This window comes from Tupaia chinensis, unplaced genomic scaffold (assembly GCF_000334495.1).
Source record: "Tupaia chinensis unplaced genomic scaffold, TupChi_1.0 Scaffold148874_1, whole genome shotgun sequence".
Classification (NCBI taxonomy): Eukaryota; Metazoa; Chordata; class Mammalia; order Scandentia; family Tupaiidae; genus Tupaia; species Tupaia belangeri.
The window spans coordinates 914,525-929,809 of NW_006208722.1; the positions used below are offsets into that span (position 1 = coordinate 914,525).

General features: G+C 42.4%; 1 protein-coding gene across 5 annotated transcripts in view; it reads right to left on the minus strand.

The window, feature by feature from the left end:
* Positions 1-15,285, minus strand: part of SQOR (sulfide quinone oxidoreductase) — a 59,879-nt gene that overhangs the window by 34,160 nt on the left and 10,434 nt on the right. The window contains exon 1 of one of the 5 annotated variants that reach the window (XM_014585111.1): positions 2,053-2,071. The exons of 2 other annotated variants lie outside the window; for them this stretch is intronic. The gene's annotated coding sequence lies outside the window, so the exon portion shown is untranslated. Of the gene's footprint in view, positions 1-1,266; positions 1,465-2,052; positions 2,072-15,285 lie in introns of those variants that run through there. 2 more of the 5 variants (XM_006170720.2, XM_006170718.2) reach the window with 2 other exon arrangements.

The following is a 15,285-nucleotide window of genomic DNA, read 5'->3' on the forward strand; positions in this document are numbered from 1 at the left end:
TATATATATATTGGGTCTTCATTTTGGATTCCTAGCATGGAGCTCCTGAAATGCTTGAAATTTTCTGAGTGGTAGGGGTGTTTTTAGGTATTCATAATTGAGCTCCTGAGTTTATGTTATTGAGGCAACTCAGGGTAGGGCCCCTCAATAGCTTCAGGATGGGGCTGATCACTAAGAAGACTAAACACATGACTGATTAGTGGGTTAGAACTGAGATCTATAAAAACTCTTGAACAAAGAAATTCAAAGAGTTTCCAGGTTGGTAAATATATTGGTGTACTAGAACAGTGGTGCCTGGAAGAGGATACGGGAGCTCTGCACCATGCCCCAATACCTCACCCTAATTGTTCTTCCATTTGGCCATTCCTGAGTTGCATCCTCTATAATAAATAAAGCATAGGTAAGTGTTAAGCTGATCCAGTGGCCTAGTGGTTAAGGGAACTAGATTCCACATGGTCAACCATACGGACAAGTCCCAGACCTGGCAGTTGGGACTGCCTGGAAACCCTACAGGCTAGGGAAATGGAGAAGAGATTGCAGTATGACTATGCCCCATTGGGAGATGTTCGCTCTCTCTCTCTCTCTCTCTCCTCTCTCTTTCTCTCTCTCTCTCTCTCTCTGGCAAGCATATGCACCCTCTGGCAATTAATAAATTAAAAAACATGTAAAGTGTTTTCCTAAGTTCTGTGAGTAGTTCTAGCTAATTATCAAACTTAAGGTGGAATCCCCAGATTTTGTAGCAGGCCACACACAAATGTGGGTTGTCTCTAGGCCTCATCTGTGCCCGGCATCTTAAGTAGCGACAGTCTTGTGGGACTGAGTCTTTAATTCATGGAGTCTTTACTAACTTCAGAAGTTATTTATAATTCGAATCAAACTGAATTGCTGGGTGCCCAGTTGATACTGGAAAACTGGTTGGTACTAGGGAATAAACACACATTTGATGTTAGACATGATAATAGAAAACATCACTCAGGAACCAACAGGAATTTCCAACATTGACCTAAACCAAGTCTATAATTATATCTAGAAAAATAGACAATTGAAGGAAGCAACAGCCACACACCCCTAACCAGAAAGCGAAAAGCGAAAGAAAATAAAAGGAAGACAGAGCCAAATTTGACCCTGGAATCAGAAGAGAATAAATAGAAAACCTTTGTCAACAAAATAACTAAGAAGCATGTATTAGTTAGGGTGCTCTAGGGAGACAGAATCAATAGGATATGTATAGATATATAAGGGGATTTGTTGGGAGAATCGGCTCACGCGATTACAGTGGCTGAGAAGTCCTACACCAAGCTGTCTGCAGAATGGAGATCCTGGGACACAGTATGCTCAGTCCCAGTCTGAAGGCCTCAGAGGCAAGGAAGCCTATGATGTAACTCTCCGTCTGAGGCCGAAGTGTGAGAACCCCACAGAAGGGATGAGGGGTACTAGTGAGAGTCCAAGACCACAGGCAACGGAGCTTTGGGTTCTGACGTCCAAGACAACGGAATTCTGCCTCAGGCTGTGTTGAGAATGGTGCCCACCCGCAATGGGGCGGGTCTTTCTTACATAGTCTACTCAGACTCCATGGTAATCTCTGGAAATACCCCCACAGACACACTCTGAGTAAAACTTTATCAGAGTTCCAGGTATTTCTTAGTCCAGTCAAAATAACACTCAAAACTAACCATCACAGAGCATAAATCTAATACGACTTTTTAATCTCTCCAGAAGGTAATCTTTAAACTTGTTGGTTTAAAAAAATAAGGATTAACTACTAATATCTCTCTTTATCTCTCCATTATTACAAGGTGAAACACACTCTTAAAAAATGAATAATAAAGCAAACTAAACTTTCATTTAATAAGTGGCGCATTCGATATACTTTATAATTAAATGATATTTTGCTTTTAAATGGAATAAAAACATCTCAATCCTAAATCAACTGAGCATCTCCTTCAAACGGTCAAAGTCAATGCTTTGATCTATCTATAGTCTTAACTGAGGAAGTAAAATCCCTGCAGACTGAAAGATAAGACGTCGGTCACTCCAGCATCTGCTACTTACATCTCCGGCCACTATCTCCACGCCCTGGTCTGGACAAATCTTTGGCACTCCACACCTTTCCGCAGCTGGCCCTTCCTGGACAAACAGCACCAACTGCCGGTGTCAAAAGCTCGCTAATCTTAAGTCACATGACATGCCGCTCACTGGGTTGTGAGCAGCTAGGACACCTGGCTGAGTTCAAACAGAACTGACCTCTGAGCAAGGATTATTCAGAGCGCTCTTAATGAAAGATCAACCCAGCCAGAAAGCCGGTAGTCAACACTTTAGTTACTTTTGCTTTTCAGAAAACAGTATATGATTCCTTATATGTTCATAATTGTTTTCATCTCAAACCTCTGCCAGTCTGAGCTAGCTTTGTTTTGGGTTTCAATAACCACAGGGCCAACCTTTAACAGATCATTTCTTTATCTGTTTTGTTTTGTTTTGAATTTGCCAGATGATGTGTCCACTGTCCAGGAAGAGAGAGGAAGAGGGAGGAAGATAGAGCACCCCCCCAATGGGCGTAGTCATTCATAATTCCTTTTCTATTTCTCCATCCTATTAGGATCTTGGGCATGCACATATGCACACACACCTGGCATCTTTTTCAAGCCATCACCGACATTGAGATTTGAACCATGATCAGTCCATGTAAGATCCAGATCCTTGAACCCCTAGGCCACAAGCCAATCCAATAGATCACTTAATGCGTCACAAAATGGCCTCCAGTTCTTGCCAGCTGCCCTGTTCCTCTCACCTGAACTTTTCAGGGCCTATTTAAATCGGCCCTAAGGCCATCATCATTTACATCTGTCAACCAAATTATTTCCAGAAGACGGAATTTGATTTTAAAAAAAATAAAATTTAATTTAAAAAGTAGAAGGAAACTATAATGATAATGGTCATCATTTACTGAGTGTTTACTAATCATACTTAAGCTGTCTCAGAGACTCCTCTCTGTAAATAGTATCCTCATTTTACAGATGAGAAAATTGAGGCTTAGAGTAGAGTTAGAGAACTTACCTAAAGTTATTTCAGTACTTTTGTAGCTGAAATTTAATTCGAATTATGACTCCTCCATAATTCATAAAAAATGTCTACTTCCTGAATTTTATTTTCATTCAAATTTAAAGTAGCATGATTGAATCCCATGAAGTGGGATGGGAAGGATATATGGTATGAAATTCTAGTTTACTAAGTAAATTAAAAAGAAGGAAATCTAAGGTTCTTTTTGGCAGGGAGGGAGAGGTACAGTAATAGAGCCGATTTAATTTTTTTTAAGAATGCTTATCTTTTAGGAACATATGCTGATAGCCTTGCAGTTGAAATAAATTGGAATTTGCTTGAAAATATTACAGGAAGTGTAAGTGGGTGGGAGGGGAGATGAAACAAGACAGGCCCTGTGTTGATCATTTGAAGCCAATTGATGGAGACACAGTTGGCATTTTTTATTCTATCTCTGTGGATTCAACCAACTGCAGATCAACAGCATTCAGAAAAGGGCCAACAAGTGGTGTGGAGATTAAGGCACTAGATCCCATATGGCTAACTGTGTGGTTCGAGTCTAGGACATGGTAGCTTGAAAATCACACCAGGAAGGTATACATGTTCCCAAAATCCTGAGAGAAGACTGGAGGAGAAGTGATTGCAGTGCATCCAACCACCTCACTTTCCTTTTCTCTTTCTCTTTCTCTTTCTCTTTCTCTTTCTCTTTCTCTTTCTCCCCCTCTCCCTCTCTCCCCCCTCCCTCTCGCCCTCCCCCTCTCTCAAGCAAGCATGCAAAACCTATATCAAAAACTTATAAAAAAAATTTCAGAGTAAAAAAATTGATTGTATCTCTACTGAACATGTACCAACATTTTTTTTTCCTGTCATTATTCCCTAAAGAATACAGTACAACAACTAGAAGTTGGCCCCACAGCAGTGGTTAAGCACTGCACATGGCTAACTGGGGTTCGAACCCCAACCTAGGAGGAAACACACTGGGCATGTATGCATCCTCAGGATCCTGATGGGGTAGAAAGTCAGAAGGAAAAGGATCACAGCATGACCAGGACCCACTGAGGGTACTTTCTCTTACCCCCTCTCTCGTGTGCGCACTGTCATGAATTCTAAAAATAAAATAAAACACATAGTATAATAACTATTCCTGTATTATTTCCTTTGTATCAGGCATAATAAGTAATCCACAAATGATTTAAAGTACACAAGAAAACGTGCACGGGTTACATAGAACTATTCTGCCATTTTATAAAAGGAATTTCGGCATCTATGGAGTTTGGAATCCACAGGGGATCCTGGGGCCAAAATCCTGCAAACACCAAGAGATGTGTACAGGAGTCCCTTGGGTAATCTGTTTTTGTATATGTTTGAAAGTTTATGGCAGAAACTGAAAGATTGGAAGGTATAAAGGTGTAGAGACCAACGGTGTGGGAGGAAGGAAGGCAGTGGGAGATGGAAGGGAGGGAATCCAGGAAGGAAAAAAAGAAAATCAAAACATTTAACAGACCGGAAGACTGTATGTCAATGATGACGTGTATAGTAATATCTTTGACTGGACTGATGTGCAGTGTATTCATGCTGGGAAAATTCATTTTTTATGCTACAAAAATGTACAATGATTAAATGTAAATTTAAAAAAAGCTTTTAAAGATATATAATTTAAATCATGTATACGCTAAAAAAAAAAAATCATACAACAAAAAGTTAAAATGAGTGAATGGATGAAAAAGCAAAATAACAGGCCTCGCTGTGGTAGCACAGAGGTAGCTGCCATTCCATGGCACTGGGAGCCATGTGGATGATCAGTCCTAGGTCAGCCTGGACACATCAGGTCCATGCTCGTGCCCATGATCCTGGCTGGCTGGGAAGGCTAGGGGAAGGATCATGTCATGAGACCCTGCTGAGGGTCTCTCTCTCTCTCTCTCTCTCTCTCTCTCTTGCATTCCCTCATGAAATAAATATTTTTTTAAGATAAGAAAAAATCGAAACACTATCAGAATGAACATTGGCAGCACCAGCAGATGGCATAGTGGTTATGTCACTGGACTCTCATGTAGTTGACCATGGTTCTAGTCCTGGACCTGGCATCTTAAACCTCACACCAGGCACGTGCGAAGATCCTGAGAAGACAATGGAAGAGAAAGGATTGCGGTGTGCCATCCCCCCTACGTGGTGATTCTTGCTTTCTGTCTCTTTCTGTCTCTCCAGCAAGTGCATGCATCCTATAGCAAAATATATATATATATCTCAAAATTTTTTAAAAAAAAGAATGGACATTGTCTTTGCTCTTCAGTCATTGAAACTTTTTTTTTTTTTTTGGAGAGGTTTTTGCTATAGGGTGCATGCACTTGCCAGAAAGACAGAAAGCGAGAAATCACCCCCTGTGGGGATGGCCACACTGCAATCCCTTCTCCTCCATTCTCCTCCCGGGATCTTGGGCAAGCATGCACATGCACCCAACATCAGTTTAAGCTACCAGATCCGGGACTCAAACCGCAGTCGACTACATGGGAGTCCAGCAATGTAGCCATTACACCATATGCTGGTCCCCAGTCACTGAAATTTTAAGATCTGGGCATATTTCTAATAATTGCAACACAGCTTATAATCATATGTCCCTCCAATATGCACAGAGCTTTACACTCCACAGGGCCTACTGCTGAGCCCACACTAGAAGTCTCAACCACAAATGGGGAAACTGAGGCTCAGAGACACGAGATGATCTTCCAAAGGTCACACAATGAGCCAGCAGCAAGGCCAGAGCTGCAATGGGCTTTTCCTGAAAGCCCTTCCCCCCAGCAATTCAGAGGTTCTAGCAATTCAGAGGTTCTCCGTCTGGACCTTCTCCCAGTAGCAGACCTCAGGCTGACCTCTCTGTTTAGACGGGCAGAGCAGAGAGTTCTGTAACCCCAAAGGGTTCCCCATGCCTTCTCCCAGAGGGGTAGGCCTCTGGACATTCATTAATGTTCATAATGTTTTATGAACATTAATGCCTATACAGCTATGGGCCCAAAATCAGGAGCACAAAATTAGTACAATGTTTAATTTTTATTTTGCAGGAGAAAATAAATCACAATAAATGCCTGGAACTCCGGTGATTCAGGAAAGTTTCTTCCGAGATCTCTTTCAAGCAACTGATCAGAAATAAATACACAGACATGCCTCCTGGTTGTAACCTGACTACCCCTCCCCTCCTAGAACATGTGAATTCCTTGCACTCTCAGGAGCCTGTGCAAGAAAGGGACTCTGATGCACAAATTGTATTTGCTTCTGGGTAAAATCCCCTCTAGTGCCTATGGCATTCCTCTAAAGTATTCGGCCTGCCTACCCTTTGGGACTTACTGAGCTAGTGGGTCCCTCATTATACCACTCTCAAGCTTTGCCAAGCCCCTTCCTGTACCCTCCCAACATAACGTGGCTTCTTTGGACAATCTGAAACTAGATCATTATCACCATCATAAAACTGGCTCATCGCTGTCAACCAGACTCGTGTTTGTGCCAAGCACCATGCTGGGCACTCAAGGTGGGCATTATCGTCTCTGTTTTATGCCTGGAGCCAACAAGGCTGGAAGAGCCTGGCCACACAGTCAGTGAACGGCAAAACCAAGGTTCAACTGGAGGAAATGGAAAGGAATTGGGGAGAGAACCAAAGCAAAAGTCATCACTTTCGCTATTACAGGTAAGACACTGCTGGGAACTGGCTCACATGATTCTGGAGGCTGACAAGGGCCTAAGATCTGCTGTTGGCAAGCTAGAGACCCAGGAGAGCCAATGGTGTAGTTCTAGTTCAATAGTTAGCAGGCTTAAGACACACAAAAAGAACATCAATGTTTGATTGAGTCCCAAGGCGGTAGAAAAGCAATGTCCCAGTTCAAGGCACTCAGGCAGGAAAGACTGTCCTATTTATGGGAGTATCAGCTCTTTTGTTCTCTTCAGACTTTCAGCTGATTGGATGAGGCCCACCTACACTGGAGAAGGCAATTGCTTTACTTGGTCTACCTTAAATGTTAATCTCATCCAGAAACACCCTCACAGACACATCTAGAATACTGTTTGACCAAATACCTTGTCACTCCAGGGCCCAGTCAAGTGAACTCATAAAATTAACTATCACATCCACTGTCAAACTGTTAAAGAGCAGGTCTTAATCTGGAAGAGTCTTAGGAAGGAAATTGTTACTTTGAGTGCCAAGAAAATGTCCAACATTGTCTCATAAGTGCTATGGTTTCTAAACAGGATCGCATCATAATCTGAAATATGAGCAAGTCATGTGTGCAATGAAATTCATGGCACTTAGCAATGGCACTCCCTTACATATTTCATAAAACCAGGAAGATAACTGATTGCTTCTTCCTCCTAGAGATACTTTGAGTTCTGTTGTATATCATGTTCTTCATTTTCTGTGTTTATAATATTTGACTTGTTGAAACCTTGCTGATCCCAGAGAGGCCAACCCTTTCAGGGCTAGCTAACTCTTTTTTTTTTTGGAAAGGTCTTGCTATCGGGTGTGTGCTCTCACCAGAGAAAGACAGAGACAGACAGAAAGACAGAGAGACAGAAAGCAAGAAATTACCCCCCAGTGGGGGATGGCCATGCTATGATCCCTTCTCCTCCTTTCTCCTCTTGGGATCTTGGGCACATACGCACATACGCCCTGCATGAGTTTAAGCCACCAGGTCTGGGATCCGAACCACGGTCAACTACATGGGAGTCCAGCAACATAGCCATTACGCCAACTGCTGATCCCAGGGCTAGCTAACTCTTAAGAGTTAGTAAATGACTAGCTGTGAACACACCTTTGTTGTATAAACCAACCAATTGAAAGTCCCTACTCTGAACCACTTCTATCTGGATTTTACTCTGCAGGTGGCAAAAGTCCTATGTCCTAATCATCCCAGGGCCAGGCATCAGATAACTAGGGGCACCCCTGCAGCCTGGAGCCTGCTAAAATCATTCAAACTAGGCAGTCCCAAACCTGGTCAGCCCTTTCTCCTGGCCTCACAAAAACCATAATAAAGACTTCTGGACATGCGTTCCCCACCCTTTTTCTGCCTCCTGAACACCCAGGTGGTGCTTCTCCATACGTGGAGTGTTGTTCCTGCTGTCTATCAGAAACTGAGTAAACTTCCTTCGTGGCAGTCATCTCCCTATCTACTATTCAGGCCTCACCATACCTGAATACAACAAATCCTACGTGGGTGTTACTATACCTACATTAAAATGCATGTGCCCACTGTTCAGTCAGATGGAAAATTCTAGACGTTTAACAGTTTTTGCTCTGTTCTTCCTCCTTACATATCCGCTAAACTGTCAGGTGGCATTTAAACAGCAATTTAATTACATATTCCTGGAGAATGTTCCAATTATGGAGGTAATTAGGCTAAAATTTTACAACTAAATCATGTAGCTACAGTTTTGTTTTTTTGTTTTTTTTTTTTTAAAGAGAGATTTTAGCTATAGGACGTGTACACTCACCAGAGAGACAGAAAGAAAGAAATAAGCTCCTGGGCGGATGGTTACACCACAATCCCTTCTCCTCTATTCTTCTCTCAAGATTTTGGACACGCATGAACACACGCCTGGCATGAGTTTTAAGTCACTGGATCCAGGACTCAAACCGCAGTTGACTACATGGAAGTCCAGCGACATAATTATTATGCCATCTTCTGGCCGCAGTTTGATTGTTTTAAAATAATTATTTATTTTAGGTATTATTATTATTATTTAACTTGCTATAGTTCTGAGAAAGAGAGAGTAAGAAAGCAATCTGCCAGGCCCAGGACTTGAACTGTGGTCAGTCATGTGGGAGTACAGTGCCCCAACCATCATGCCACCTGCTGGCCTAGTTTGATTTTTTTTTAATACAATAATTACTCTGAAAGAATACAGCACCTTGGAACCAGCAGTTAACGTATATGTCGCTGGATTCCCATGTAGTTGACTGCGGCTCGAGTCCCGGACCCGGTGGCTTAAATTCACTCCAGGCATGTGTACGTGCATGCCCAAGATCCCAAGAGGAGAATGGCGGAGAGGGGATTACAGTGTGGCCATCCCCCTGGGGGGTGATTTCTCACTTTCTGTGTCTCTGTCTCTGTCTTTCTGGCAAGCATGCCCTATAGCAAAAACCTTTCCCAAAAAAAAGAATATACAGCACCTGGCCTGCCCTCCTTTTGTCATGTTTTTATTATCTGCCCTATTCAAACTTGAGATAGCTATGTTCAAGAAAAATCTTCACCTCCCCCCACCCCTGAAAGAGTGCACACACTCACCAGAGAGAGAAGGAAAGGGAGGAAGTGCTCCCTGCTGGGGCATGGTCACACCACAGTCCCTTATCTATTTCTCCATCCTGTCAGGATTTGGGCATGCTCACCTCATGTATTTTCTAGCCACCGGATCTGAGACTCGAACCACATGGTCGGCCATGTGAGATCCAACTCCCTTCACCACCAGATCACTGGGCCTTTGCATTTCTTTTATTCATTTAAAGTTTTTTCCTTTTTTTTCCTTAGAGATTTTTGCTATAGGGTATATGCACTTGCCATAAACCGAGAGAGAGAAAGTGAGAAATCACCCCCCAAGGGAATGACCACACTACAATCCCTTCTCCTCCACTCTCCTCCCAGGACCTTGAGCACACATGCACACGTACCTGGTGTAAGTTTCAAGCCACCAGGTCTGGGACTCAAACCATGTTTGGCCTGTGGGAGTGCAGCCTTAACCACCATGCCACCTGCTGGTCCCTTATTCATTTAATTTTGATAAAGGAGAAGTGTCATCAGTCAGAAGTGCTCAGAAAGGGTCCCTAAGAAATGAGTTTTCCGTGGGATATAAATATATATTGCAAACTCAGGTTTACACCTATACCAAACTTGTCTCAATCATTCAGTGGCTAAATTTTTCACTGCTGAAAATCAGGAAACATAATCTAAACTGTATTTTTATTTAGAGAATTTATGTCCTGTACAAAAGAACATAAATTCCTTTCATTACATTACATTTAGCTATACTGAGTGTGTAAGTATGTATTTATGAAAGAATGGAATTACGTGAAATCTACATGGTCACAATTCTGCTGCTATTTAAGAATGTTAACACAATTATTCATTGAGCTTCTACTATACACAAAGACCCATGCCAACGGACAAAAATTTCCCCACCCTGGTTCTGGTCCCATTCCCTATTCGCTTTAGGTGCTAAGGGAGAATGGTAGAGCATGCCAACTGCTGATAATACTGGCTAAGAACAAGGTGAACCAGCTTTCAGAGAATTATTTTTTAATATTAAAAGGTCTAGATTAAATATTTGAATGTTTTTAATTGCCTTATTGACAAAGGATGCATACACATGCCAGAGAAAGAGGGATGGAGAGTCAGAGGAAGAAAACACCTTCCAATGGGATATAATTCCTTCTCCATCCTGTCTGGATTTTGGGCATGCACATGTACGTGTCCAGTATGTTTTTCAAGCCTCTGGAACTGCGATTCAAACTGCAGTAGGCCAGGGACCAGCAGTTGGCGTAATGGCTATGTTGCTGGACTCCCATGTAGTCGACCATTATTCGAGTCCCGGACCCGGTGGCTTAAACTCATGCCGGGCGCCTGTGTGTGCATGTCCAGGATCCCAAGAGGAGAATGGAGGAGAAGGGATTGCAGCATGACCATCCCCCCTGGGGGGAGATGATTTCTCGCTTTCTGTCTCTCTGTCTCTCTCTGTCTTTCTGGCAAGTGCACATGCCCTACAGCAAAAACCTCTCCAAAAACAAACAAACTGCAGTAGGCCACATGGGATGCAGCTCCCTTAAACGCTAGACCATGGGATGTTTAAAATAAGCCATACTCAGGTGCCAGTCAGTGGTGAAGTGGTTAAGACACTGGATAGCACATGGACGACTTCTCAGTTCGAGTCCCAGACCCAACTGGTTGAAAATCACACTAGGTTCATGTGCGTGTGTGCCCAAAATCGCAAAAGGAGAAGGGAAAAGAAGGGATTGTGTCATGGCCATCCCTCCTGAAGGGGTGATTTCTCACTTTCCTCCTCTTTCTGTCTCTCTCTCTCTAGTGAGCACACACACCTTATAGCAAAAAAAAAACAAAAACAAAAACAAAACAAAAAACCTAATAAATTACCCTAAGTAATCCATACTCCAGTATGATCAGCCTAAAACATACCAGGCACACATGCATGTACCCCAGATCCAATAGACTGAAGGACTAAGAAAAGAGACCACAGCAGGACTAGACCCTAAGGAAGGAGCTCCTCTCATCTCGCTCGCTCAGTCTCACAGGTGCATGTACACACTGTATTATAAATGAAGGAAACAATTTTAAATAAGCTCTAAAAGAACTAGAAGAAAATTTAAGTAGGCATTTACATCATCTCTGACTTAGCATAATACCACAGACATAAATCAGAAAAGATACTGATGGTTTGAACACTTAAACATTTTCTTACACTCTGTGCTAGTTACTCTCCATCATGTCCCTCCTCCTATGTTAAACCCACAACTTCCCCATGCTCTGTTCCTGAGATCTGACCACACCACCCAAGCTCCCTCAAACTCTGTGTTTCAGTTGAACTCAGCTAGTATGAGCCAGAGCTCAGAGGAAGAAGGAAATATTGGTGGGGTATATCCTCCCTCCTTTATCCCTGCTCTGGGCCATGTTTGATATAGGACAATGGATAGAGGTAAGAAGAATGCTGAAAAGCATGGTAGAAAAGGCCTAGATTGCCTTGAACACATTATAAAACTATGATTATTAAGACCATGTCAGTGAAGGGGCTGGCAGGTGGCGTGGTGGATAAAGGTGTTGAACTCCCACATGGCCGACCGCGGTTCAAGTCCTGGACCTGGAGACTTGCCTTCTCATTTTCCCTTTCTCTCTTTCTCACTGTTTCTGTATGGTCAAATTAAAGAAATAGTAATAACAAATGGAATTAAATAAATAAATAATTATTTAAAAAAAAAAAAAAAGACTATGTCAGTGAAGATTCAAATGAAAGTGAGGAGCATGGTAGGGAAAACAATTATCACCTTAGAGAATGCCTAAATCATCGTGAATAATTAGTAGAAACATGGGTGTTACTGCTGGTAAGGGTTTAGAATGAAATAAAGAATATGCTACTGGACTCCAAAGACAAAGGATCCTGGTTATATGAGGGGACTTCAAAAAGGTCATGGAAAAATGGAATTAAAGTACAAGTCTATTTTGGTCCAAAACCATTTTGAAATCCATACCTAGTTTTTCCATAATACACATTCTATGAACTTTTTGCAGATCCCTCAGGTAGTAACAAGAAGCTTAACAGAATTGCAATGCTGTGGAAAGAAAATGTACTAAAGATGACCTTGAACATTTAGCTGAGATTTCTAAGCAAAATGTTGAATGTGCAGCCTGATTTCTTCTTGCTGCTTTCAGTAAAATAAGAGAGAAAGGAGATAAGCCGGGGGGGGCGGGGGCGGAGGTAGAGGGGACTGTTAAGTAAAATGAACTAGAACTGGCCCAGCCATGGTGATACAAGAGCCATTGCATGTTACTGGCCCATGTGGAGGGGCCTAGATTCAGTTCCAAGGTCAACCTGAATATACTGGGTGTACCTGAATATACAGGCTGCTCATGGTCCTGGCTGGTTAATCTCTGTCTTCCTCTCTTTTTTTCTCTTAAAACAAAATAGACTTTTTTTAAAAATTGCACTAGAAACTACTTAACTAAATACACACTATATTTCATGAAAAAGGAAGGATGTCCCTGAGGTCACAGCCATGAACACAGAGGGCAGAGCTGAGAATCAAAGAGAATTATCACCAGGCCAAGAAACTCAATGGAATTGTTTCAAATGGATTTTGAAATTCCTTGAGAATGGCGGCTCCTTTTTTCCTCCCATTTTCTCCATATAACTTTTGTCCTATGCCTGTCCTACCATTGCTTTTGGAAAACGGATAACTTGTTTCTTTAGTTTCACAGGTTCATAGACGGACCGGAGCTGTGCCCCAGGACAGATCATAGCCAGAACCTCACACATACACGATTTAGGTTATTTAGATGATGAAATTGAGACTTAGGTTCAAATCTGGACTTGAGTTGATGCTATAACAGGTTGAGCCTTTCAGGAAACTTGGACTGGGGTGAGTATATTTTGCATGTGGGATGGGAATTCATCTTGGAGAGCCACAGTGTGGACTGTGATAGAGAGAATGGGTCCCCAAAAGATGCCCTCTCTCCCAGAACCTGTAATATGTTACCTTACATAGCAAAAACAACTTTGTAGATAGAATTAAGGACCTTCAGATAAAGAGTATCCTGCATTATCCAGGTGAACATGATCTAATCACATGAATCTTTAAAAACAAGAACCTTTCTGGGTCGACAGGTTGCATAGTAATTAAGGTGCTGGGCTCCCACAACTATGGTTTGAGTCTTGGACCCAGCAGCTTGAAAATCATGCTTGTTGCATGTGTAAGCATAAGGGCAATCCTCCCTGGGGAAGTGATTTCTCACTTTCCCTCTCACTGTCTCTCTTGTCTGGTCAGCACATGTGCCCTGTAGAAAAAAAACCATAATAAATAAATAAAGTTCCTCTTTTTTTTTTTTTTTTTTTTGAGAGGATTTTTTGCTATAGGGCGTGTGTGCTCGCCAGACAAACAGAGAGAGACAGAGAGACAGAAAGGGAGAAATCACCCCCCAGGGGGGATGGCCACACCGCAATCCCTTCTCCTCCATTCTCCTCTTAGGATCTTGGGCACGCACGCACACGTGCCCGGCGTGAGTTTTAAGCCACCGGGTCCGGGACTCGAACCACGGTCGACTACATGGGAGTCCAGTGACATAGCCATTACTCTAACTGCTGATCCCCTAAATAAAGTTTCTCAGCTGTGGTCGGAGGGTGTCATGACCATGGAAGAATGGTCAGAAAAATGAAAGTTTGCTGGCTTTGAAGACTGAGAAAGATACCATGAACCAAAGATGTGGGCAGTATCTAGAAACTAGAAAAGTCAGGGAGACAGATTTTCCTTTAGAGCTTCTGGAAGAAACACAGACCTGCCAAAATCTTGATTCTAGTCCAGTAAGACCTGTGCCAGACATCTGAAATGCAGTGCTTTCAATACATGTTGTATGGTTTAAACTAGTAAATCTGTGACTATTTGTTACAGCAGCAGTAGCAAACTAATACATACTTCATTGTACTTAGTCTTCATAACAATTGCATGAGGTAAGTATTGTTATTCCATTTTAAGATGCTGAAACGGAGGTTCTGAGTAGTTAAATGACATGCTAATTAAATCTAAGAGCTAGACTTTAAAGCCAGACTCTTTCCACTAGTACAGAGAAGATGAGGTAGGTGTTAAAAAATAAAGTTACACCATATTTGGCAACTATTCCTGAGGAGGTAGCCAAAGGACTCTGTTATGCACTCTTGGTAGTTTGCGCCATCTGGAAAACCCCAACGAATAACGAAACAAGGCCCGGGCACACTGTAACTGCCAGGGGAATAGATAAAACCAGAGGCTAGAATCAGAATCTGAAACCACCAAAAGGTTTCAATTTCTCTGGGAATGTAGATGCATCAAAATGTCGATAAATAGGGCTTGCCTGATGGCCTAGAGGTTAAGGGAGCCATGTCCCACATGGCCAACTACAAGTTTCGAGTCCTGGCCCCAGCAGCTTGAAAAACACGCTGGGCTCTTGTAGATGAGCACCCCAAATCCAGACAGGATGGAGAATTGGAGGAGAAGGTATTCGGCATGACCATACCCCTTTGGGGCGGGGGGGTGCTTTCTCTCTCTCCTTCTCTGTCTCTCTCCTTCATCTCTCCAAGTGAGTACATGTCCCCTCTGTCAAATTAAATAAATAAATATTGATCTCATCTAAAACCATATTTTTTTAGGTGTCAATAAACAATTGACCACAAGAAAGTGCCAAGAAAGGCAAGGTGAATAATGCAACTTAAGAGAATCAACGTGGGCTGGAGGGACTAGAGAAGCCAAATGTGGGCCATGGCTAAGAGGAGGCAACAGGAAGGGGCATGTGAGATTCTAGTGGGTGGGCAGAGGGAAAGATGACTAGCGTGTACTGCATTCCACTGGAGCATAAGCTCTGTCCATGCAAGGCTCTGATGTAACATGTTTACTCTTTAATCCCCTGTCCCTAGCACAGTGCCTGGTACAAAGAAGATTTCAGTAATATCTGATAAAAAGAATGAATTAACTCATGGGTGGATTTATTCAATACCTTTATATGCCAAAAATATATATAT